The 27,175-nt window shown below is 40.0% G+C and overlaps 1 pseudogene; it reads right to left on the bottom strand.

Moving 5' to 3' along the window:
* Positions 1-271: 271 nt before the first annotated feature.
* On the bottom strand, positions 272-26,432 carry LOC127454017 (ras-interacting protein 1-like; annotated as a pseudogene).
* Positions 26,433-27,175: the final 743 nt, after the last annotated feature.

The following is a 27,175-nucleotide window of genomic DNA, read 5'->3' as shown; positions in this document are numbered from 1 at the left end:
CGGCTCTCACGGGATCACATTCTTACCGTAAAAAATGCAATAAAGCAGCAACTGACCGGAAGAAACAGAGATCTGGCTCGTTGTCAAGACACAACACGGAAAGGAAAACACAGTCTTACTATAAGTGTGGATTAAAGACGATATGACGTCCGTAGAAGTCTTGGGAAAGTTTGTCTCATTCTCAAAAACATGTAAAGCTAAACATATGTGGCAAGGATGGATCTGACGCCACTTCCATGCAGCGCTTCATTCAGGTCAAGACGTCACACTGTTAGTGACAAGGCTGTTTTATCAGAAATGAGAAACACAACAAACAGTAGTAGGCTGTGAACCATGCTCCCTCCGTCACAACATTAGCTTATATAGCTCTGGCTGTTGTACTGTATAACAGCTGGATCGATCTAGAATCTATAAGACATTTCCCCAAACATTTACCATGGTAAACATACTATAGCTTCCGTCAAATTAACATTAGTTATGGTTACAACAATAAAACCGTGAAAACTTGTTTTTAGTAAACTGTCATCAAATAAACAAAATGACAGACATGAATGCCATATGAATTCATAGCTGTTTTACAGTAGAAGGCTACCAATAACTGCAATAACTTTGGTATTTGGTGTGGTTACCAAGGCAAGTTTTGTAACGTGCAAATATTCCGTAGCATACCCTAGTTTGCATATAATAAGTATTTATCACTTTTTTAAATTATTTTAAAACAATTTTCAGGATAATGATTGTTATAGGCTTCTTTTAATAATAAAAAGCATGATAAAGGTATTACTCTTGTAATGTACTGTACGTGTAAATTAGGCAAAGATTGATCAATGGTGTTTCTCAATAACTGTCCATTGCGATCATGCCACCCAGCGTTGATTAATAGAACAGCATGTGGGCGCCACTTTTCCAACAGTCTGCCTGTTTTTGCTAAAAGTAATATTTGCCATTAGTGACAATATATGTATATACACTGGTGGCCAAAAGTTTGGAATAACAGATTTTGCTCTTATGGAAAGAAATTGGTACTTTTATTCACCAAAGTGGCATTCAACTGATCACAATGTATAGTCAAGACATTAAAAACGTGAGAAATGACTACTACAATTTGAAAAAAATTTTTTTTGAACTTCTTAAACTACTTCAAAGTGTTCTCATCAAAAAATCCTCCACGTGCAGCAATGACAGCTTTGCAGATCCTTGGCATTCTAGCTGTCAGTTTGTCCAGATACTCAGGTGACATTTCACCACACGCTTCCTGTAGCACTTGCCATAGATGTGGCTGTCTTGTCGGGCACTTCTCACGCACCTTACAGTCTAGCTGATCCCACAAAAGCTCAATGGGGTTAAGATACATAATACTCTTTTCCAATTATCTGTTGTTCAAAGTCTGTGTTTCTTTGCCTACCCTAACCTTTTCTTTTTGTTTTTCTCTTTCAAAAGTGGCTTTTTCTTTGCAGTTCTTCCCATAAGGCGTGCACCCCTGAGTCTTCTCTTTACAATTCAATGAAGCTGTCAGCTGAGGACATGTGAGGTGTCTATTTCTCAAACTAGAGACTCTGATGTACTTATCCTCTTGTTTAGTTGTACATCTGGGCCTTCCACGTCTCTTTCTGTCCTTGTTAGAGCCAGTTGTCCTTTGACTTTGAAGACTGTAGTGAACACCTTTGTATGAAATCTTCAGTTTTTTTGGCAATTTCAAGCATTGTATAGCCTTCATTCCTCAAAACAATGATTGACTGATGAGTTTCTGGAGAAAGCTGTTTCTTTTTGCCATTTGTGACCTAATATTTACCTTAAGACATGCCAGTCTATTGCATACTGTGGCAACTCAAAAACAAACACAAAGACAATGTTAAGCTTCATTTAACGAAACCAATAGCTTTCAGCAGTGTTTGATATAATGGAAAGTGATTTTCTAGTATCAAATTAGCAATTTAGCATGATTACTCAAGGATAAGGTGTTGGAGTGATGGCTGCTGGAAATGGGGCCTGTCTAGATATGATCAAAAATGACTTTTTTCAAATAGTGATGGTGCTGTTTTTTTTACATAAGTAATGTCCTGACCATACTTTGTGATCAGTTGAATGCCACTTTGGTGAATTAAAGTACCAATTTCCTTCCGAAACAGCAAAATCTGTACATTATTCCAAACGTTTGGCCGCCAGTGTGTGTGTGTGTGTGTGTGTGTGTGTGTGTGTGTGTGTGTGTGTGTGTGTGTGTGTATATATATATATATATATATATATATATATTTAACGTAACTTTTGTTTATTTATTACAGATTATGTGAAAATACATTACAATGGACAAGGTCAATGCAATTGATTTAAAAAAAAAAAAAAGGTGTTATCAATGCAACTGATTTACCTGATCATATAATTTAAATTGTTGTTTTAAATTGAATATGGAAGTGTTTAGATAATATCTAGCAATCAAAGTCTACTTTAAAAGCACAATCGAAGACAATGTTTAAAATAATAGGTTGGCATTCATTGCAACCAGGCAATGAAGCTCCTATAACATCAAGTTTTCTTCTATTCATTTTATAATATCACTATGACCTGTTATTTGTGAGAATATTAATCTGAGGGCCCCAAAGGCATATCCCTGTCTTTCTCTTACTTTTCTAACAGATATGAAAGATAACTGAAAGGCAATGGATTATACAGATTCATAATTAAGCCAATTTATAACATGATTATGTATTGAAACCTAACAGATGTCTTAGAATGGCATAAAGAGGAGGAATGGCACCTGAAATGAATTCTACATGAACAGGACCTTATGTACTAGTATTTAAAGACTGATCGCTGGTAAAAATCTCATTATGGCTAATCCGCTGATTAGCTGGTAGTTCATCCTGGTCCAGCCCCCACAGGAACGTTCGCAGACGTGTCACATCCTTTTGTAGCTCAGGGCTTGGGATTGGCTGAGTCAGGTCGAGGCGGGGTGTCTCATTGGGCAGGATAAGAGGAGGATGGTCCAAGAAACTCTCGAAAATATCTTTAGGACAACAAAGAATAATTCCATTGACATAAATTTAATTTAATGAATAGTCTTAAGAATAGTCTTCTTGTTACTTACCACCTCCAAGTTTGGTACCGGGAGGTGGAGCCCATGAGGAAGGCGGGTCTCTCGCTGATCCAAGCTTATAGTGAGTGAGAAGATGGTGAAGCTGGGAAGGACTTAGCAAGGAATGTTCTTCCTGTAAACTGGACCAGGATGACTAATGGAATAGAGTGCATTTTGATAATTAACAATTCAATTTCAACTGAATTATTGAGATATACTGTACAGATGAAAAGAAAACTGCTTTACTTCTTTACATATTCCATGAATGGCTAAAATTTAAAGGGATGGTCCACCTAAAAACTAAAATTTTCTGTCATCATTTACTCACCTTCATCTTGTTCCAAACCCTGATGTTGTCAGTGTCTAACATTCTGCCTAATATCTCATGCTGTGTTACTCACCCTCATGCCATCCCAGATGTGCATGACTTTCTTTCTTCTGCTGTTGGCATTTGTGGAGTTGCATTAGCATGGTTTAGGTCCTTTTAGCCCTCTACCACTTTGTCTATGTAAATGAGGAATTGTCAAACCAACCAAAAGTAAAGTATGGAGTGCCACAAGGATCAGTTTTAGGACCTCTGCTTTTCTCCTTGTATATGCTTCCCCTGGGAGATATTATCAGGAATCATGGAATAAGTTCCACTCTTATGCCAAAGATACCCAACTTTATATTTCTTCAAAACCTGATGAGATTTCAGAATTCTCCAAATTAATTGAGTGTATCAATGAAATAAAAGATTGGATGGCCAGAATTTTCCTTCTTCTCAATTCCAACAAAACAGAGGTACTAATTATTGGACCAAAAACCTCTAGAAACAAGCCGCTAAAATATAATTTGACACTCGATGGATGTACTGTTACATCGTTTTCAACAGCGAAGAACATAGGTGTTATATTTGATACCAATCTGTCCTTTGAAAATCAAATTACCAATGTTTGTAGAACAGCATTCCACCTAAGAAATACTGCTAAATTACGACACATGCTCTCTGTTGCTGATGCCGAAAAACTAATTCATGCGTTCATGACCTTAAGACTAGATTATTGTAATGCATTACTGGGAGGATGTCCAGCAAGATCAATAAATAAACTTCAATTGGTTAAAAATGCAGCAGCCAGAGTGCTGACTAGAACCAAGAAATATGATCATATTAGCCCCATTTTATCGTCATTACATTGGCTACCTGTTAAATTTCGTATACATTTTAAAATTCTGTTAACTACGTACAAAGCTTTGAATGGTCTAGCTCCGCAGTACTTAAGTGACCTTCTACCATGCTATATTCCATCACGTTCATTACGATCACAAATTCTGGCATGTTAATAGTTCCTAGAATATCAAAATCCACAAAAGGAGGTAAATCCTTCTCATATTTGGCTCCTAAACTATGGAATAGTCTCCCTAACACTGTTCGAGATGCAGACACACTCACTCAGTTTAAGTCTAAACTAAAGACTCATCTATTTAGCCAGGCATACACCTAATTTATCCTTCAACTCACAATTATGCTGCTTTAGTTAGGACTGCCGGAACCAGAAACACTGATCATGATCTATAACTCTGCAATAAATTGAATGGCATCTATGCTAATTTTATTCTATTTGTTTCCCTGTCTCAACCTCGGGACTCCTATCCTGAGGTCACCAGAACCGGCTGGATCCAGCTCCATTCCTGCTTCATGTTGGACTCCACTGCTACATGTTTCTGAGTGATGACGACTAATAGCAGCCGGTGCCAGCCAAACATCACTTCAGTCTATTACGATGGACTTCAGAGGATGAACTGATGCCAACTCCAACCATAAGACATGGGATACATCATATGCCATTGCCTGAACCTTGGACTTAGGACAGACCTCACCGAAATTACCGGCCGGTTGAACTGTGATGCACCTCACTGAACTCTGCCTGCATCACCTCGGTCTAATGATGGACCACACTCTTGAAACTGAATACACAGAATATCAATTCATTGCCAACAAAACCCTTCAACAGCCAACTAACAAGGACAATTGCATCTATGTGAACTTCTTCAGTTAATCCAGGATGGACTTCAAAGACATTAGTCATTAATCTTACAGTCAGCCGCAGGCCGTGCATTTTAAGTCTAGGCCTTCAGTGTGATTCATGCCATTAAAAAACACAATTTCACAATGAATAAGACGCTATGACTATCATACATTATGTGACAGTCAACTAATAATACCAACTGACATTTTAAAAACACGTCTACGCATGAAAGCCAGAACTTGAAACGACACTTAATGCTCAAGCAAGCCTAATTTTAACTGCAGCATGACTGTTTTGTGAAATGAACGTCTCCCGAACAGACATTCAAAAATCATAATTTTTTATATGAATCTACCAAGGAGGTCTATAATACCTGGAAAAATATATCTAATAATATTTGCGATGTAAATGTTGCTTGCAATAAATTTCGTTTCGTCAGGGTACACGGTAATGCTGCATTCCATTCAAGTTGGATGTGGGATATTCCTACTTGATATCTCCGACCACAAATGCATTCCATTCCCCGATATTCGGAACTGCAACGCTCCTGTTAGCTTAGAAGGGGTTTGACTCTCATTAGAGATGTCTCCTAGCAACCCAACTGATAAACAATGCTGCAGCGCTAGCATTTGTGCTACAGGTGTACAATTATCAAAAGAGATTATAATGATTTATACACCTGTTTCTTCAGGCATTTGTTAAACAAGCTTTAATATCATGTAATGTGGAAACAAACTCATTTATCGATATTACTTAATAAAGTGAATGTTTATCATCACTTACTTTGTATATCTCCCTGAGTGTCGAAATGTTTGTGTGACATCATGCCCCTGCATCTCGGCGAAATCGGAGTTGAGAATTTCTGCACGAGCCTACAAGTTGTAATTCTGACTTTAAGATGCATTTCTTTGCACTTTTTCTAGTAGGAAGTTGTCAAATCTGACTTTCCGAGTTGAATGGAACGCAGCACTTCTTTTCAAAACCTGATACTACACTGAATGCTCAAGCAGCCTAATTTACACTTAGAAAACTCCTGATGTTGCTATAACAATGCATAAAGCACTTACCAATTTACTTGAAGTGAAAATCAGTCCTCCTTTCCTGTTTAATAAATTAAGCAATCACACAGTCATGCAGAACATCTCAGGTTTTTAAATCCATAAGGATCTCTTTCTCAATGGCGATAGTGGCAGTGACAGCTGACTCGTCAGCAAGATCTCACGCTCTTCGCTTTCAAATTACGTACATCACTTAAAGCGTGATTGCGTCACTCAAGGCCAGCTAGAAGGCCTCGACCGGGACATATCCTAAAGATCACACACACCAAGAACAGACAAATCAATCTGATTGGCTGATGAATCTGACAATCTGACTTTAGTTGCTCATTCATTTGCACTGTTGAGGGATTCTGTGGAAATTCTGAAGACCTGAAGGGGTGGAGCTCAGACTCACTGTAATGTATTCCCTGTGTTTTTGCTTAGACTTTTATTTTGAAATTCTTGTTTAGTTCCCCGTTCCTGTTTCCTGTTAATTTTGTAGTCCCTTGTAGTTTCTTTTCATGATTTTTTTTTCCCCTGATTGTTTTCCCCAGGTGTTCCTCATTTCCTTGTTTGCCCATTTGTATTGTTTCCCCTGGTTTCTTTGTCAGTCTTCACATATGTTGTCACGTTCTGTGCCTGGTTTCCCATGTTTTGTTTCATTTTATTCTATTCTGAGTACTTTGTTTATCAATTTGTTCCATTAAAAGCTGCATTTAGATCCTCATTCCTCGCCTGCCTCCTCACACACACACTGCTTCAGCTAAGGAGAATGGCTTCAGGCATGTGATTTGTGAAACAGTTGTCACACTTCGCTTGTAAGCATCAAGGAATAAATTCTGACTGGATAAACTTTTAGTTTTTCTCTATTTGTTTGTTGATTAATTAAGAGTGGAAAGCGATTAAAAATGCATAGGCAACAAGGAGATTGAGAATGAAAGGATGAAAAATATTTATTTATTTATTTGGCATGTTAGGCCAGCAGAGAAGACTTTGCTGGCCCTGAGAATTTGCCACTGCTTACAGTTCATACAAAATCTTTGTTTAAACACCGACCCTCAACACTTACTTAGTTTAATAAGTTTAAACCATGACTTGCACTATACATAAGTAATATTGGCATTATATTCATGATGTTAGCCAGAGGGGAACTGGCCCCCACAGTGAGCCTGGTTTCTCCCAAGGTTATTTTTCTCCATTAACCAACATCTTATGGAGTTTTGTGTTCCTTGCCACAGTCGCCTTCGGCTTGCTCACAGGGGTTCTAAATATAATTATTATTTGATTACTTATTTTTAAACACAATACACAATCGTATTTTATCAAACTACACAATGATGACTCTAAGACATTATAGATATTACAGTTTCATTTTCTATTAATGCATGATCTTCTGTAAAGCTGCTTTGAAACGATGTGTGTTGTGAAAGGCGCTATACAATGACTTGACTTGACTTGACCACAAACAAAGATTTTTAGAAGAATATCCCAGCTCTGTACTGTAGGTGCATACAATGTACAAAGTAAACAGGGTCCAAAACTTTGAAGGTCCAAAAAGCATATAAAGGCAACATAAAAGTAATCCATAAGACTCCAAGAGTTAAATTCATGTCTTCAGAAGTAAGATGATAGGTGTGGGTGAGAAACATTACAATATATAAGTCCTTTTTTACTATAAATTCTCCTCCTTGCCCAGTAGGTGGCGATAGGCACAAAGAATGCGTAATGCCCTAAAAAAAGAAGAACAGCGCTTAAGATGGCTGTTTGAAAGTGATTTGTTGGAAAAATAAGAACTTAAATATTGATCTGTTTCTCACCCACACCTGTCATATCGCTTCTATAGATGATGGGTGTTTCTCAATTCTAAGAACTCAAAGAACGAACTTGTGTTTTTGTGGTCTTGTCAAGCCACTTTGGAAGAATGAACTCAGGAAGGACAGGAGGACATAGAATGCATCTATTGTGAGCTTTGAGATGTGCTGCGATCTTCCTGTTGCACAATTAACTGTCACAGCGCATTTGAAGGCAGTGAGAGAACTCCTGGCATTATCACACACCAGTGAGGTTTTGCAGGACTACTAACACGTTAAAAGAATAAAGTCTGTAAACTCTAATTTCCTACATTTGTTTATAACTATTAAAATGATGCCCAACAAAACAACAAATATATTGAGTATAATGACTCTCACTAGCCATCAGACTTTCATGAGCTTACAGTGGGAAACTCTTGAGGTAAAACCACTGATATATCGGTGGATAAAACACAACAATAAATCAAGAACAAGATCAAGAACACATCCGGGTAATTTTATGCATTCCCGTACATGCGTTCTTGAGTATCGGAATTGAACTTCAGCAGTGGATGATGACATCGAAAGTGTCCACGAGAACATAAAAACACAAAAGAGTGCACATTGAGAAACAGCCATTGATTTAACCACTGGAGTTGTATGGATTACTTTTATGCTCCCTTTATATGCTTTTTTGAGCTTCAAAGTTTTGGACCCTGGTTACTTGCATTGTATGGACCCACAGAGCTGAGATATTCTTCTAAAAATCTTTGTTTGTGCTCAGCAGAAGAAAGTCATACACATCTGGGAAGGCATTTGGTAACATTTTACAATAAGGTTTCATTCGTTACCATTAGTTAATGCATTAGGTATCATGAATAAACATTGAACAATGCTAGTTAATAAAAATACAATTGCTCATTGTTAGTTAATGGAAGTTCATAGTACATTAACTAATGTTAACATATACAACTTTTGATTTAAAAAATGTATTAGTATACGATTAATAATTAAGATTAATAAATGCTGTAAAAGTATTGTTCATTGTTAGTTCATGTTAACTAATGGAACATTATTGTAAAGTGTTACAGAGAATTTTCATTTTTGGGTGAACTATTCCTTTAAGCCTGCATAGTGGTTAGTGTACTCTCAAACTCTCACCTGAATGAGGCGAGTCTTAGGTACGCACAGGAAGTTGACAGTAACTGATATCTTCTTAAGAAACTCAGAAGCAATATCTCCAAGGCCTGCTCCTTGTAGCCAGTCTAGGACCAAGTCCAGATTAGTTCGGATTTGAACTGCACGAGACCAAGAGAACAGACTATCTGTATGAGAAGGAACAAATGAATCATTTTCAATTTCAAACTCCCATTCTTTCCAGCATGTCCTGCTTGAGTCAGAATGTTTAACTGCTGTCATCACTGTTCCAAACCATGCACAAACACAAAAGTGTTTATTAAAAACTGTATATTGTCACCTCTCTCCAAGAGTGTGTTGAGAAGTGATGTGTTTGTGAAAAAGAAGAGGTAGCCAAACGTCTGGGAGGTTAGAGGTGGAGAGAGGCAAGCTTCCCAGGAAAGCTGCAGAGAGCACCGATACACTTCCACCAGTCCAGCTACAGTGGGAGGTAAGGAGGAGACGTCCTCTTCCTCATCTCCTTCACCTCCACTACCTACTCTGTCTTTAGTGCCTGCTTTTCCTTTCTTCTTCTCCTCGCTGGAAAATGGATTAGTGTCTAACAATGCAGGGAGCAGTGAGTATAAGGTCTGGAAGAGGGAGAGAGGAAGAGAGAAACTTGAGTAGAATGAGTTATAAATGCATCAATAAATGTTTTGCAGGAACCAAAACATGAGTAGGTGTTATGTACTAATGATACATTTAAATTAAGCAATACTAATACCGAAAGGTGTGCATTATGACATCATCCAGCTGTGCCAGTGCCTCAGAACAGGTGTCCATGTCAGCTGACAGAACAGGGTCACCCGGAGCTACAAGTAATGATGAGACGAAGCACGAAGCAACAGGTGGACTCTTCATTTAATGACCAAACTTACTATTTATAAAACAAAATGTACATAAAATCACATTGAAAAGACCATAGGCCATGCAATGTGACTTAATACCAATTTTTAACACTTATAGTGTTCATTCGCCCAAAAATGAAAAGTCTGTCCTCATTTACTCTCATTTTATCCCTATCCCAAAATCAAATAGACACTGCATAAACTAAACATAAAGTGACAAGTAAGTTCTGACGTAAATACTGTGACTATGTACATTCTGTGACCATGAACTGCTCCTATTTGAGATGCATCACTCATATGGCAATTTGTAGAACATATTCTTATTGTAATTCAATTTAAAAGGTTCAGACCTTTTTCGCAGCACATAATGTTGAAGGAATGCTTACTTAGACAAGCAGGTTGACCAAAAAGGACAAGATGGCATTATAAGAGATAAGAGGAAACTGAATTTGGTGAGCAAAAGACATAACATTTTATATAAGATTATAAGTGTTTTTTATTTTGAGAAAACACGCCGTAATTGCTGATCTCTCTCACCTTCAAACTCCCATTCTTTTTCCATGGTTTCGACTTTGACCTGGAAGAAGTTGAGGAGCTCAGTGGCATTGGACATCCAGAACATGAGTGGCTGAAGGTCAGAGGAGAGCTTTTGCATGCTTGGTAGAGGAAGTTCAACCTCAGCCTCTGCTGAACTGAACACACATAACAAAACCACTATTAAAACCTCAGCATGGAGCACCAAAGCAGCACATACATATCCATACATACCTATATACAAGTCTATATATGTGATAAAATATTCAGCTATGTATACATGATTGATTTCATACTATAATTTTTTTATATTAATATATTATTTAATTATATACATATACACTCATCGACCACTTTAATAGGTACACCTGTACACCTACTTATTCATCCGATTATCTAATCAGCCAATCGTGCGGCAGCAGTGCAATGCATAAAATCATACAGATGCGGTTCAGGATCTTCAGTTAATGTTCATATCAACAATCAGAATGGGAAAAAAAATTTGATCTCGGTCATTTCGACCATGGCATGATTGCTGGTGCCAGACAGGCTGGTTTGAGTATTTCTGTAACTGCTGATCTCCTGGGACTTTCACACACAACAGTCTCTAGAATTTACTCCGAATGGTGCCAAAAACAAAAAACATCCAGTGAGTGGCAGTTCTGTGGACGGAAATGCCTTGTTGATGAGAGAGGACAACAGAGAATGGCCAGACTGGTTCGAACTGACAAAGTCTATGGTAACTCAGATAACCACTCTGTACAATTGTGGTGAGAGGAATAGCATCTTAGAACGCTATTCTGAGATGCAGGTTGGCGCTGTTTTGGCGGCATGAGGGGGACCTACACAATATTAGGCAGGTGGTTTTAATGTTGTGGCTGATCGGTGTATATATACTGTATATATACTGTTTATACAGTATATACTGTATATTTTTATAGTTTTTTTTTTAAATAAGCAGTATAAATTCTATACAAGCATGTATGGAAATTTTACTTCAACAGAATGGCATATTACAAGCTCAATGCTAGGGAAGAGGTGTTTGGTGTTTACAGCCCATAACTGTCACTGAGCAACAATGTTTAAACCGTGTATACAGATGAAGAATAGCATAGAGAGGTAGTGCAGGTTCTTACTTTTGTGTTGAATTTTTGTCACCAAACTCTTTAATTTTGTCCTGAGAAATGAATTATGGAACAGAGAGAGAGAGAGAGAGTGAACGGGAAAGACAGAGAAAGAGAGAGATTAAAGTAGACTCGGATGAATGCTTGGGCGGGTGTGTTTGGCTGATGTGTCCGGACAATGACAGCACATTTTCCAAACGGGTGGAAATGACATCAGTCAACCTCTGTTTACAAACTACGGCAAAATTCCAGTGAAAGCCCATCTGTGTCTGCAGCTGTGGCTCCTCAACCACAGCTTTACAGAGAAAGTACATCTTAAGGCACTCTTGGACAACCCCAATAGCCAATGCACAAACACTCTCTGCAGAAAAACTTTATTACATTAAGTGTTTGTTGTGTTTAACTAGTTTTATCTATGCCATAGTTTACACATATACTACGACATAACAAACCCACATGAGCAAAATAGGGCAGAAAAAGTGTGAAGAACAGTAATGGCTTATGCTCAATATCGCTTTTGCACTCCAATGGCTGTCACTGTACTGTTACATAACAGACCAACCCTGTGCTTGACTTTACTCCATATAAAGGTTGTGGTGTTACACTTTAGGATATCGTGATGTTTTCTGCCACCTAGATATTTGGATACTCACCCAAACAATCCCTTTGATCTGATTGGCTGCCTTTAATTGCAGTTGTGGTGTTAATGCAGGATCCAGATGTTTTGATGCATAGTCAATCATGAGTGACAGAAGGTAGGCAGGTGCTAATGCCACGCCCCCTGTATCTGGGATCTGGGAGTTCTTTGAGATAATTTCCTGAAATAAGTAGTCGGAAGAACTTAGTAACTGATTGGTATAAATAAACATTATAAAGCCATAGCAAACTTTAAAGGGAAAGTTCACCCAAAAATTATAATTCTCTTATCATTTACTCTCATGCTTTCTCAAACTTGTATGACTTTCTTTCTTTGACGGAACACAAACAAAGATAGTTTGAAGTATGTATGAGGTGTTTTTGTCTATACAATGTAAGTAAATGGGGTCCAACACTTTAAGCTCCAAAAAGGACACAAAAGCAGCATAAACATAATTCGATTGATTTAATCCATGTCTGCTGAAGCGCTGCAATCACTCTGGGTGAGAAACAAACCAAAATGTAAGTTCTTATTCACTATAAATCTTGACATCCACATTCTCATCGGCGCCTTCATGAAAGAAGCTCATTCCCACACTTCTTCGAGCTTGATGCACAGTGTTGCCGAGTTCGCGGTTTTCACTCCCAGATGGGCTATTTTAAAAATGCAGATGCTAGTTAAAATTATCATTTTAAAATGTACCACAGTGATTAAGAGGTTGACGATAAACACCAGAAAATGATAACGCAACATGTTATTTTATTGATAATGAGACCGGGATTAAGTACCTGGCAGATGCGTTCAGCATAAAAGCATTACCATCTTAAAGCCAGAACTGTGTTCCAATCGTGCCAGATGACAAGGATTATTTTTATGCTGCCTTTATGTCCTTTTTGGAGCTTGAAAGTTTTGGACACCACTGACTTACATTGTATGGACAAAAACACATCATACATCCTTCAAAATATCTTCATTTGTGTTCTGCAGAAAAAATAATTTAATACGAGTTTGAGACGCCATGAGCATAAATGATAAGAGAATTATGATTTTTGGGTGAGCTAACCCTTTACGAAAGTTCTTTCATTATTTACTCACCCTTATGATGTTCCACACTAAAAAATATTCTTCTGTGTAACACAAAAGGAGATGTTTAGGAGAATGTTGGCCTCAGCCATCATTTACTCTAATTTTATGGAAAAAAAGCTGTAAATAAAAGTTAATGATGACTGAAGCAAACGTTCTGCCTTACATTTCCTTTTACGTTCTGTGAAAGAATGAAAAACATATGGGTTTGGAACAACATAAGTGTGAGTAAATGATGACAGAATTTAGACTTTTTTGGTGAACTATCCCTTTAAACTGCTGCAATATTTGTAGTTTACTGATGAAAATTTTTCAACAAAATTACATTTCATTCCAGCACTCACAAAGCGTGAGCTGCATGCTGGCCATATTATAAACATTTAGGCAGAAATCTTGTCATCTGTGGTTAAACTTTGATTGCACTCTGATTTTTAAGTTGATGTAGCTTACTGTTTGGCTGTTGTGGAATACCATAATGATAAAATTCCCTTGTGAGAACTGTATTTACTAGTATGTACTAGTATTTGTTTATGATAGATAGTCTCAAGGAGTATTTGATTATATCTGTGTTTACCTGCAGCAGGGCATCTGCATGTTTGGCCTGGAATCTCAGTAGCGAATCTGTGGACCCCAGATACTGCCTGAGCATTTCCTGTCTATCGGTCATGCTGCTAGGGCTGTAGGAAGTTGACATGCCACTTTGCCATGGTGGCGGTAATGCCAGGGGTGGGGCAGGGGTAACAAGGGGGTCACGATAAAGGAAAAGGAAGTGACTGCCAAGACCCAGCAAGTCTCCAGGCTTTAGGGCTGCTTCTCTGTACAGTGGAGCTCCATTAAGAGTGACAGGTCCTCTTCTGAATGGACGAGCCAAGGCTGGGGGAAAATAGGAACCAGAAGTATAATGGTAATAATCAGTTGTCCTCAAAGTTAGTTCACAGGTCACCCAAAAAGCACATTTCATTGCAAAAATGAAAAGATGCTAGAGGCACCATTTGGGGTTCCTCAGACTGCCACATTGGAGGAACCCTTTGTAGAGCCTCTAGGCACCATTTTAAAAATGGCAGTTCTCTGAGAAAAGAGCCAATGAGGTTGAACCTGACTTCATGATGCATGATCACGAGATGCACAAGAACCAGTGAGGTTTAATGTTATCAGCATAGCTGCCATATTGGATTTCAGCGCTGTTTATGGGCTTTATCAATGATTTTATTTGATTTGACTTGAGAGTGAATAACGACTTAAATTTCGGTCCATTCATCATACTTGGAAAGACTTGGAATATGATGAGTTGCATGGACTACTTTTATAACACCAAAGGGGACCCATCTGGACTATTTTGAATAATTTTTGTATATAAACATGCACTAGATAGACATCTTTGACTGTTGTAATGTATCTCGTGCCACTTTTAAGACACGTGTCAAGTTGCAACTGCCTTGAAAAGGAGACCCTCATTCAGCTTCATCTTGTTATTTTGAGCACAAACGTGTCCTGGACCAGTTCTCACAGTTAGGCCAAAACCAAGCATTTCAAACAGAGGGCCAGAGATAGGGTGGAAAATGATCATATATTACTAAATTATGACCGTTTTGTAGCAAAAAAAAAAAACTTTAACAACATCATCGGTGGGCCTCAGGGAATATGATCAAATTATTTAAAAATAAGTGTATGCTATTGCACCTTTAAATTATTTCCTTTTGTGTTTTGTAGAATAAAGAAAGTCATACATGGTTGGAACAACATGAGCTGTGACTAAATTATTTTTCATTTTAGGGTGAATGTGATGAGGAGGAGGGCGTGGCCGGGCCTTAACACTGGACGCACTGGACGCCACTGGCTACGCCCTCCTCCTCGTCACAGTGAACTATCCCTTTAAGGGTCTATACTATCTGTTATGCTGTACTGTCTACTTCTTGACCCTAAATCAGAACAAACTATCACAAATGTCTGAAGTCCTTGGTGCTGCATTTTAGAATGTTCTTAATTCTCCTGAACTGCTGTGACAACAAAAATAATGACTTTGCTGTGGTATTGTAGTTGTTTTGGTAACACTTCACAATAAGGTTCCATTTGTTAACATAAGTTAATGCATTAGGAATCATGAACTAACAATGAACAATACTTTTACAGTTTTTATTAATCTTGGATAATGTTCATTTTAAAATCAAAAGTTAATACACTATGAACTAACATGAACTAACAATTAACAATTGTATTTTTATGAACTAACATTAGCAAAGATTAATAAATGCTGTAAAAACATATATTGTTCATTGTCAGTTCATGATTCCTAGTGCTTTAATTAATGTTAATGAATGGAACTGTTGTTTTAAATGTTTCTTTTGAGGTCTATGTGTCAGACTACCTTGACTGCGGGGTTGCTCAGGGACAGCTGTGTCTCTCCTGATCAGGAGGTGTCGAACAAGCAGGTCAGGGGCTGAGAGGAAAGTGTCCACTTTTAGAGGCCTCTTCCCCTTCTTCTCTCTCTCCCTGTCCATCTCACGCTCACGGAATGTTGGCTTCCGCCCAAAAACATGTGTGTGACCCGCCATTATGTACAACACAAAGTCCTGTACAAATAATGGCAAAACACAAGCAACAGAAAGAGAGAGAGGTGTATGGAGAATGAATGAGAGATTTATAGAGAGACATAAAAAAGAGAAGGAGAATGGGGAAGAGAAAGACAGAGAGAGAGAGAGAGAGAGAGAGAGAGAGTGAGAGAGAGTGGAAAAAGGTGTTATCATCTTTATTGTGGTCTTTATTACAATCTGTGCAATCTCCTATCTTAAGTTGTACAAAAATACACTGCTGATAAGGAATGAAGAGTGTTACAGTTTTCAACAATGCGCACTTGTGTGAGGTCATTGTGCAAAGAAGAAGATGTAGACACAGCATGTTTGTATTGGTATTGTCCGGCCCGCGTGGGCATAGAGAGCTTCTGTATGGCTGTTTTGTGTTGTGCGTTCAATGGCCATTCCACTCAAAAGTATGAAAGCGCTGATGGTATGTTGTGATTAAAGGAGTACAGGTATGATGTCATGGGATGGCTGTAAGATAAGTGAGATGATGCATGTCTGGCCTTGCTCTGGTCATAGCCCTGCAGTAACAGGAAGTAAGGGCGATCGGTGGGCGGAAGGATCAGACTCTGCGACATCACTTCCAAGTCACAGGTGTCTCTCTCTTCCTCCGCTGCCTGAGTTCGTCTGTCTGCCTCAGCTCCGCCTCTTGACCCAGTGACCTTGAGAATCAGGGAAAGACAAAACAGAAAATTGATATTTCACTCAACTGTGTGGCTTGTTTAGATTGCATGCATTTATTGTAGCACAAACATGGTATCAAATTTTTATGTTGTTTAGTGATATAGGGGTGGCCAGGGCTAGTTGTCTCACAGGGAAGTTGTCACAAGGTCTATTTAGTATATATGTTTTGGAGTCAAATCTCCAAGTACACTAATCTCTGTTTTCTCTAGCAGTAGTTTGTATGCTGGTTTCAAACAAGTAGTTAAAAATGGTCTACTATTAGAATTATATTTGTGAATTCTATCGACCAAAATAAAATTCTAATATCATATTTTTGTTGTTGGGTACACAAGTAAACTAAAAACAAGGAACACTAAAATACACACTAGTGTTCCTTCAGGCAAGGATCAATATTATTATCAAGGTACAATTAAACCGAAGGGTGAAATGTGTTCTCAGGACAAGGGTAGTTTTCATATATGTCAGGTCGGAACAAGTTGTCACATGTAAAATATACTGTATATTTATATAAGTTATAATAGTAAATAATAATTATACAATTTTTATATTTATACAATTACAATATTTGTTGGCCAAAACAATATTTTTATATTTTTGCATGTTACCTTTTACATTTTTGCTGCTTCATGAAAGATTTTGTTTTCATAGTTCTTTTACTGTTTAAATTGTGCACTAAAAACCTATAATAGGCTGTTAGATGGCAGATTCCATTATGACAACTTATCCCATAAAGTGAAACGTGTTGTCACAAGTGGTCAATGTGTTCAGTTAACTATTTATTTTTTTCCGGGGCAATAATGGGGGGGAAAGTTCAATAGAATGTGCATAAAGAAATTGACAAAATTTAAACTACCTTAAGAAATATTCACTTGAGTTTTAAGTGTGACACCTAGCCCCGGTCTCCTGTATGACTTTTAATGATCAATTCCATTTTACACTATTGAGGGTATAAAACATAGCAAAGGCTTGCCAGAGTCTGTCTGTTTCATCATTGTACCTCTCCTGGTTCAGTTGCTATCATGCTCACTATGTTCTTTCTATCCTATCCATTTTTTGGGGTATTGCCAGTACATCGAGGGTCATTAGGAGCATTGTTGCCTTGCCGATGCCTTAGACTCAGGTTCATATCACTGATGCTTCTCCTAAGTTCAGTGTTCCTCCCACGATGACCTCGTTCTCCCTCTGGACCACCCCCAGAGGCCATGTGACTCCACCTCCAATGCACTCCTGTTACCATAATAGTATGTTTTGTGTTTTCCCACAAAATAATTGTTACTTTGGCTATTGCACTTACAATAATATCACATGATAAAGCAGAAGTATGTAATTGTATATATGTTAAAATAAGCAGAGACAATTAAGCCATCTTTAGGTTGATTTCCCTGAAAACTGTGAACAATGTGGCTTTGTGGTTGTAGCAAAGGTTCGTATTTGGATCAAAGGAGGAAGCAGGAGCCGGTTTTCACAGTCCACGTGAGTCAGAGTTTTATTAACAAAATAATAGAAAATCACTTTGCAGCATCACACTCAAAACCAAAATCTGCTTTGTAACATAAAAGATAAGACAGGTCTGCTTTTCAGCACAACACTATATGAAACACTCTGGTAGCAGACATGTAGTCTCTGGTCTGTATCTCTCTCTCTCCCTCTTTCTGTGAACTGGTCCATCTTTTATCTCCCCGACATAGAACATAGAACATAGAAACTGTAATTAGTCACAATTCATCTCAGGTGGATGTCCTTACTGCTTTCTCTCTCCCAAGACAGGCGCTTGACAATGCCCCCACCTCCAAATACCCCCACCGCCCGACTCAGGCCGGGTGAAACGTCCGGACTGCCCACTCCCCCCCCTTTTCTGGAGAGGAAGTCCGCGACAGCCATCTGTGCCCCCGGTCTATGGACCACCTCGAACTTAAATGGCTGGAGTTCCAGATACCAACGGGTGATCCGTTGGCATCCTTCATGCGGTGGAGCCATTGGAGTGGGGCGTGGTCCGAACAGAGGGTGAATGTTCATCCCAACAAATAGTAGCGGAGAGTGAGAACTACCCACTTGATGACTAAACACTCCTTCTCTATGGTGCTGTACTTCATCTCTCTCATAGAGTGTTTTTGACTAATGTACAGCACCGGGCGCTCCTACCCCTCCACCACTTGGTACAGTACAGCACCCAGCCCCCTGTCCGTTGTGTCTGTCTGCAAAACAAAAGGGAGAGAGAAATCAGGGGAATGCAGAAGTGGCCCACCACAAAGTGCAGCTTTTACCTGTGTGAAAGCCTGTTGGCATGGCTCCATCCACTGGACCGGGTCTGGAGCTCCCTTTTTAGTGAGATCAGTCAGCGGGCTGGTGATGTCCAAATAATTAGGCACAAAGAACTGTCTCACCTCATTTTTGGTCTCGGGCAGGTAGCAATCACTGTGGTTTTATCAATTTGGGGTCGCACCTGCCCATGCCCCAAGTGAAACCCCAGATACCGTACCTCCACCCATCCAATTGCGCACTTCTTTGGGTTTGCTGTGAGCCCTGCACATTGCAGCGACCTCAGAAAGGCCCCCAGATGCTGCATGTGCTGCTGTTAATCATTAATGTAAATAATGATATCATCCAAATAAGCAGCGGCATACGCAGCATGCGGTCTGAGGACCCTGTCCATCAGACGCTGAAACGTAGCCAGGGTCCCAAACAAACCGAATGGAAGGGTCACAAATTGGTGTAATCCAAACGGTGTGGAGAAGGCCATTTTCTCACAGGACATCGCCATCAAGGGGATCTGCCAATAACCCTTTGTTAAGTCCAGTGCTGAGTAAAAGCGAGCTCCTCCCTCTCCAGAACTACCATCACCAAGGATATGGGGACCACCTCTCTCCATGGTTTTAGCAGGTTGAGGTGGTACATTTGATGAGCCCCGCCCCTATCCTTATGCACTACCTCATAGTGGACTTCCCCAACTCGCCAGGTGACCTCAAAGGGCCCTTGCCATTTTGTGAGTAATTTAGAGCTTGATGTGGGTAATAATACAAGTACTTTATCTCCCTGTGCAAACTCCCGTAGCCGAGCTTTCCTATTATACAGCCAGGACTGACATTCTTGTGCCTGTAGCAAATTCTCCTGTGATAGACGCCACAGTGTGTGGAGTTTTGCTCTCAGGACAAGAACGTATTGAATTTAATTTTTGCTTTGTGAAGGTCCCTCCTCCCAATTTTCCTTCATGACATCTAACATGTAATAATTCAAATGGGGAAAACCCCGTGGAGGCTTGCGGGACCTCTCGCACTGCAAATAACAGAGGTTCGAGCCACTTCTTCCAATTGCACAAACTTATGAATCATATTTTTTAAGGTCTTATTAAATCTTTCAACCAAACCGTCCATTTGTGGATGGTACACGCTTGTCTGAATTTATTTAATACCCAATAATTCGTACAGCTTGCATAGTGTACGTGACATGAAAGTAGTGCCCTGATCAGTGAGGCTTTCTTTCGAAAGCCGAGGCTTTCCCCTCCCTTATGTCATCCTGATGTGGAGCTGACATAGACAGCCCCGGCTCCGGCTCCCCCATCAGTGCATTGCACACCCCACACTGTCCCGCTGTATTACAGGACCCATCCACACACAACCCCTTTAACATTTGTGAAAAGCCGGCCAATCAGTACCCAAACTTAGTGGATGGGTGAGGCGGGAACTAACCACAGCCTCAATGTTATGCTTTTGACCCCAAAATAGAATAGTGACGGTCACTGCAGGATAATCGTAAATATCCCCATGCACACACCTCACCTTCACCTGATTATTTGTATCCAATGCCCCATTTTGAACCAAGCATTGATTAATGGAGGTTTGGTTACAACCTGAATCCACCAAGGCTTGGGATGTACACCCCCTCCCGCCCATACCCCAATACTCAAGGGTATTTGGTCCATCCCAGCTCAATCGTGTGGCCTGCGGAGTGTCGGGGACCTGGATCAACGTACCCACCTCCATCACCGGGCACTGTTCGCGGACGTGTCCCGGCTCCCCACAACTCCAACAGACCGGCCCAGATCTCACACCCACACCAGTGGCGGCAGCTTCCCCCACCTGAGAGGAAGAATGGGTAGAACCAGGGGAGAGAGAAACAGGAGTGTTCCATTGTTTCCGGGGGAACGGGATAGGTCGGAAAGAAAGAGGGAAGGGGGAGGGCCCACAGAGAGAGAGAATGGCCTAAATGGTCCTCTGCCAACTGCACTGCTTCATCCAGCGACACCGGTCGGTGGCACTGGACCCACTCCGCCGTTCCTTTCGGTAGTTGGGAGACGAATTGTTCCAGTACCACAAGATCGATGACACCCCCGACAGCCAGCACCCACCGCTGGCAGGTGTTGCGGAGCTGTTGAGTGAAGGCAAACGGGCAGCCAACTGCGCTCAGCGTCAGGGATTGGAACCGCTGGCAATGGTCTTCGGGACTGCAGCCAACCTGCTGCAGGATGGCTTTCTTCAACTCTGGGTACCTCAGGAGGTTGTCGACTGGGAGTTGTTGGGCCATGAGTTGGGCCTCCGCAGTGGTAGGAGGTGGATTGCCAATTCCACCTGTGGCCATTCCAGAGCTTGGAAGAGCTCCAGAAAGACCTCCAGGTCATCTTGCGCCCCCATCTTTGCCAGCATCACATGGGGGTTCGCTGCTGCTGGGGTTGTGGTGTGCACCCCCATCCCCTGGGGTACCAACCTCCACAACGCCCGTCAGTCCTCCTCTTGGCCTCGAAGAAGCACCTCGAAACACTGTTGCTGCTCTGCCCGCAGATCCATGAGGGCCTAGTGTTGAGCCTGGTGGATGCTGGCGAGGGATCGGAACACCTCGTCCAGCAGCGAAGACGTCTCCATAGCAGCATACCCTTCCTCCTTATCCCGGGTTTCGGCACCAGTGTAGCAAAGGTTCGTATTTGGATCAAAGGGGAAGCGGGAGCCAGTTTTCACAGTCCACATAAGTCAGAGTTTTATCAACAAAATAATAGAAAATCGCTTTGCAGCTTCACACTCAAAACCAAAAGTCTGCTTTGTAGCATAAAAGATAAGACAGGTCTGCTTTTCAGCACAAAACTCTATATGAAACACTCTGGTAGCAGACATGTAGTCTCTGGTCTGTATCTCTCTCTCACTCTCTCTCCCTCTTTCTGTGAACATAGAAACGGTAATTAGTCACAATTCATCTCAGGTGGATGTCCTTACCGCTTTCTCTCTCCCCAGACGGGCGCTCGACCAGGCCCTCACCTCCACAGTGGTGCTGTAAAAACATTGTTTGTTTGAGCCACCCAACCAGCCCAACATAGCACAACCATTGACTCAACCAATGGCATGAGTTTGGGGCTGAAATGACCAAAGTTCAGCCATGCAACTCTATGGTGCAAGCCTATAAGATCTTTGACTTGTTATCTTTTAGCCAATCAGCATGCTCACATGTGACATGTTAAGCCAAAAGGCTTGCATGGTGTAAGCTGATTGGTCCTTTGACTTGTAATCAGGTAGCCAATCAACTTGCGTTTCACTCTTTTTCTAAATCTCTTTGTCTCTTTGTTAACCCTTTCGCACGTACAATCAAACTGGTGTGATCACGCTATGCTGGGCTCTGACCTTCAGTGCACCTGCTATGATATAATCTGTCCTCTAGTGCATCTGCTTTGAAGTGTAAGGTAAAAAATTTTTTTATTATAGCGTGCATTAAGAACTCATGATGGGGGGTTCATCAGTAATGGAGAAACTCACACGCGAAAAGGTAAAATGGCTCAGTTTCGCATATAAGCTGGTTTCTCTGCAGTGCACTGTAAGAGAGTATTTCTCTGAAACCCACATTTACCTCAGCTTCACTTGTCTAGATCTGCTACATTGGGATTGTTTGTAATGTCTATTTGTCCAGTAACATTTAATACATGCTCGATGCAGCATTTCTTGCGTTTTGTCTAATTGTGCAGCAGCATGTCAACATGCTAACTCCGTATGTATGTTTATTTTCTAGCAGTAGTAAGTCTCTGTACTTGCTCTACAGCAGCAGCAGCATTGGCAGATGTAGTCCACCAAGACCAATATCCTATCCATATGTCATACCCACATTAACATGCTAAATCTGTTTGAGAGTTGTCATGACTGAACTATCTTTTTGACCAACCACTAACAGAAGGGAGGAGTGTTCAGCAATCCAGTTTGAAAGCAATCATTATTTTTGCAGTTCCATTTGGTGATGTTGGTGTCTCAGAAATTTCACACATCAGCTTTAACCAAATGTTACAACTATCAGCTTCAGCCGTCAAAGCATTGGTGGCAGGTGTTTTGGGAGACTTACAGTTCAATGTAAAGATATTCTGCAAGATGTTCTAACCTTGATAACTCTCTCCATCCCTTTATCTCTGTATCTCCTTCTCTTTCTCCTCCCTCTCATATTCATCAAGGTGCTGGATCTCGAACCGTCGTTCAAAACCATCCTTTGGTCTCCACATATCCACTAGCTGTAAGAGGCATTCCCAGGATGCAACACTCCTTCGGCACTCTGTTTCCCATTTAATAGCTCCATCTGGCTGATGAATGGGCTTTCCAATGACATCACATAACAGGAAGTCCTCGGGGGAATATTTCTGGAGAGCTGACCAGGTGAACAGGAAGTTGGGAGATTCAGAAGGGATTGATACAATGAGTGGGTAAAGCCTGATTTCCTACTTCTAATCTGTAATGTCTCTACTCAAAATGCACTACTTAAACATTAGTCAATGTAGCTTTTCCAAGTTTAATTTTCCAAGTTTTGAGTGCAGATTTTAAAGTTAGAAGGCACAGCTAGTTAAGTACAAAAATGGGATCAGGGTTGGGTGAATTCAACATCTGGACTCTAATGAAATAGTTCTATATATATATATATATATATTTAACACATAGATAGTTTGATTGATCACAGCTAACAAGCTCCAAAAATTAACTAGCATAAACAAACTGGCATAAAACCATCATATAAAAAGTCCATATGACTAATACACAATATTTCTCTTAAGTGTTCTAAAGCCATGCGATAGCTTTGTGTGAGAAACATACCAAAATTTAAGTCATCATTTGCGGAAAATGTTCCCCTTTGTTGCAGCTCTCAAATCTCATTCTCCATCCCACATATATGAAACAGCGCATCACATTTGGTTACAACACATGTAATGTATTGGTTTCAATTACAATTTTTTAATCTGAACATAAACGTGAATTAGGTTTCAGCACTTCTGTCAGGGGTAAAATTAATGGAAGATTATCAGTGAACAACAACTTAAAGTTTACTCTTTTCTTCATACGAAGTCAGCGTATGTCCTCAGAAGACTTGGTTTGTAGCGCAAAAAGTCGTATAGACTACTTTAATGGCCTTTATGATTCTTTTTTTTTTTTTTTTTTTTTTTTGTCCTTTTGGAGCTTGATAGATGTGGTATCAGTGAACTGTTGTTGGATAGAAAACAGCTGTGTAAACATTCTTCAAAATCTCTCCTTTTGTGTTCCACTAAAAAAAATAAGAGCAGACTGGTTTAAAATTAATGAAGGTGAGTAAATAATAACAAAATATGCATCATGTTATGTAATGTGTGCATTTTCACAAATTTACATATTCGTGATCACTTTAAACAACTAACCAAACTCCTTCTGCTACTTGGAAATCAATACCTGTGTCTTCGCACTCATTCTCTCTCTCTCTTTCAGTGTAGCGGGTGATGACCTGCTGAATGAGCTGGCGAGCAGTGGAGTGAATGTTTGCCAGCAAGCTGCGATAGTTAGCCCCACTGGACAGGGCATCTCCATAGATCTTGACCAGCCCAGGGGCATTAGAAGATGCGGGAGGCAAGTAGTGATGTGATGAGGGGGCGGCAGAATGTGCCCATATTTCCCTCTCATGTTCTCCAATGGCCCAGTCTCGGTCGCTATTGGAACGGCCTCTCAGGAAGAGGTGGGACAGCCGCTTGGCACGGGACTGCTGATTGGCTGGGCGAGGGCGGAGGAAGGCTGGAGAAAGGGATGGAGAGGGTGGGTCTAGAGAAGGGGTGGAATGAGGGATAGATAATGGGGCCTCATGCAGGGAGGCAGCATCTGAACTAGTTGTGGACCTAATAAAAAGAAGAAACAGGAAGGAGATGATTTACAAATCTTATATCACATATCAATCAAAGTCGAATAATCTTAAGGCCAATTCACACTGCCCCAACAAACTTCAACAAACTCTAACAAACAACTTTCTAAAGTTGGCTGTTGGATTTAGAATTTTGTTATTGTCAAACTGCCCCAACAAACTCCAACAGGGTGAACACACTGAGTTTGTCGGGGCAGTGTGAATTTGCCTTTAAAGGGATAGTCCACCCAAAAACGGAAATTCTGTCATCATTTACTCACCCTCATGTTGTTCCAAACCTGTTTGATTTTTTTTTTCTCTTCCGTAGAACACAACAAAAGATTCAAGGAAGATTGTTAGTCTCAGTCACCATTCACTTTCATTGCATCTTTTTTCCATACAATGAAAGTGAAGGGTGACTGAAGCTGTCATTCTGCCTAACATCTCCTTTTGTGTACCGTTGAAAAAAACAATTATATGTAGGCCTGTCGCGATTATTAAATCATCGTCTGATCGTGCTTATTTGATCTAACCATGGTTATTTGAGAAAAACGCAGTTATTGTGTACTTTAAATTCCAATCACATTTTACTGTCCAAATAAGGGAATGAATGGCACATCTGAGCATCTCATTCAACTGAACTCCAACCGTCTCACTGAGCCACACCATGGACCGCACTGAGAGCAGCTCCTGAAAAGCATGTGAAGATTAACCACTTCTGAACTGGACTTAAAGCACTGTGATAATATATTAATAATAAAATATAATAACTGTTGGCTGGGTTCCAAAAACAACAGTGTAAATGCAAAATGGACAAAGACTAAAGTTTTCCAAAAAGAGAGACAGATATTTTGAAATATTTTGATATTTAAAATATTATTTTTAATGTTTCATAAGTTTTAAAGCTTCAAAGGAAATATGAATAAATGACAATTTGTATGACAATTAAGCATCATAATCGTAAAAGCCCTTAAACAAACAAATAATAGTCATAACTGCGAGAGTCCTAAAACAGACAGTTAATTGTTATAATCACAATTATCTGTTTGACAATTAATCATCAGCCAGATTTCATAATCATGACAGCCCTAATTATATGGGTTTGGAGGATTTATAAATGATGACAGAATTGTCATTTTTGGGTGATCTATCCCTTTAAGAGCTGTATAAGCTTTTGTAGCTCAATATGACAGAAGGACAGCAGTCCAGCATAATAGTGTTTTACTGCTTGAATTATGAATTAGTTGGCAAAATCTGTCATATTGATAATTTGCATGCAAATCTTTCCATACTTGGATCAAGAAATTTTAATTTAGTTACAGTGGTGTGCATAAGTCACTTACTTATGCAATCAAAACTGTCAGTGCAGTGAGGCCTATAGAGACAAGGAGAGTATTTAACAAAGCAATGGAAAGTTCAGAAGACTGACTTGACTGAGGCTGCACTGGGCCAGCGGGCTCCTAGCTTGGCAAAGTGTTTCCGTGGAGAATTTATCCACAAGCCCACTGGGAAATGAAGCTTCCTAAATCGGGGACTACCAGACTCCTCCATCTGATTGAGAGAGAAAGACAGGTGCGAGTGTGGAGAATGGAAAGATAAAATGACAAAAATCAACTGACAAAGGCATTTAGAGACATTTAGAGGATTAGGGAGGAAAAGGGGAAAATGTCCTAGGGAAACAGATGGCAAAAGATATAGAGAAACACCAGGAGAACATTGACATAAGGTAACAATATTAGACGTCTTGCAAGACTTTTGAAGTTTTCTGGGTTTGTGTCACTGAGGTTTTATCCTCTCCAAAATCAGATTTCAGTAGTTGAATGAATGGCACTTTATGACATCAGTAGACGAATGGGAGGAAAAGCAAATATCCCGTTGAAGAATCAGGACATGCAATGTCATACATTCTTCGTTCTCTACATCTAAGAGTCTGTGAGTAACAGAGTATTAACGGAGCTAGTGGGAAATGCCACAGATTTAACAGGGCAGGCGGTGAATAGTTATGGCTCTGAGAAAAAGATTTATTTCACATTCATGTCTACATCTCTAATGAAAAGCAGAGGTTTGGCACTGTCGCTCCTGAGCTAAGCAAACTTGTGGAAGTCAAGTAAGTGTCAAGTGGCTTCGCCAAGAGGCCGTGACGAGGATATCAACCAACATGAAACTATCACCGCTGAAGTTCAGCCATGCAGCCAAACCACATTCTGTGAATATCATCTTTTTTTTAACTTTGTTTAAAAATGTTGAACATTGGTTATATGTAATAACATACAGTTTTTGTCCTCCACCCTGACTGTGGGCTTCACCTCCATGTATCCTCACAGACAGATGGGGAAAACCCCTGGACAGACCCCCTAAGGATCATTTGCCATCAGTCATTCCTCAAAAGTGAAGAAGTTCACTCAGCTGTGGATTATACACCATCTATTATGTAGACTCTTTGACCATAATTGATTTCATCACATTCTAGAAAGTAAATGGTGTATGCAGAACAACCAAGAAACAAAATGTAC

This window comes from Myxocyprinus asiaticus, chromosome 16 (genome assembly GCF_019703515.2).
Source record: "Myxocyprinus asiaticus isolate MX2 ecotype Aquarium Trade chromosome 16, UBuf_Myxa_2, whole genome shotgun sequence".
Classification (NCBI taxonomy): Eukaryota; Metazoa; Chordata; class Actinopteri; order Cypriniformes; family Catostomidae; genus Myxocyprinus; species Myxocyprinus asiaticus.
This window is presented reverse-complemented; position numbering and strand designations above follow the sequence as displayed.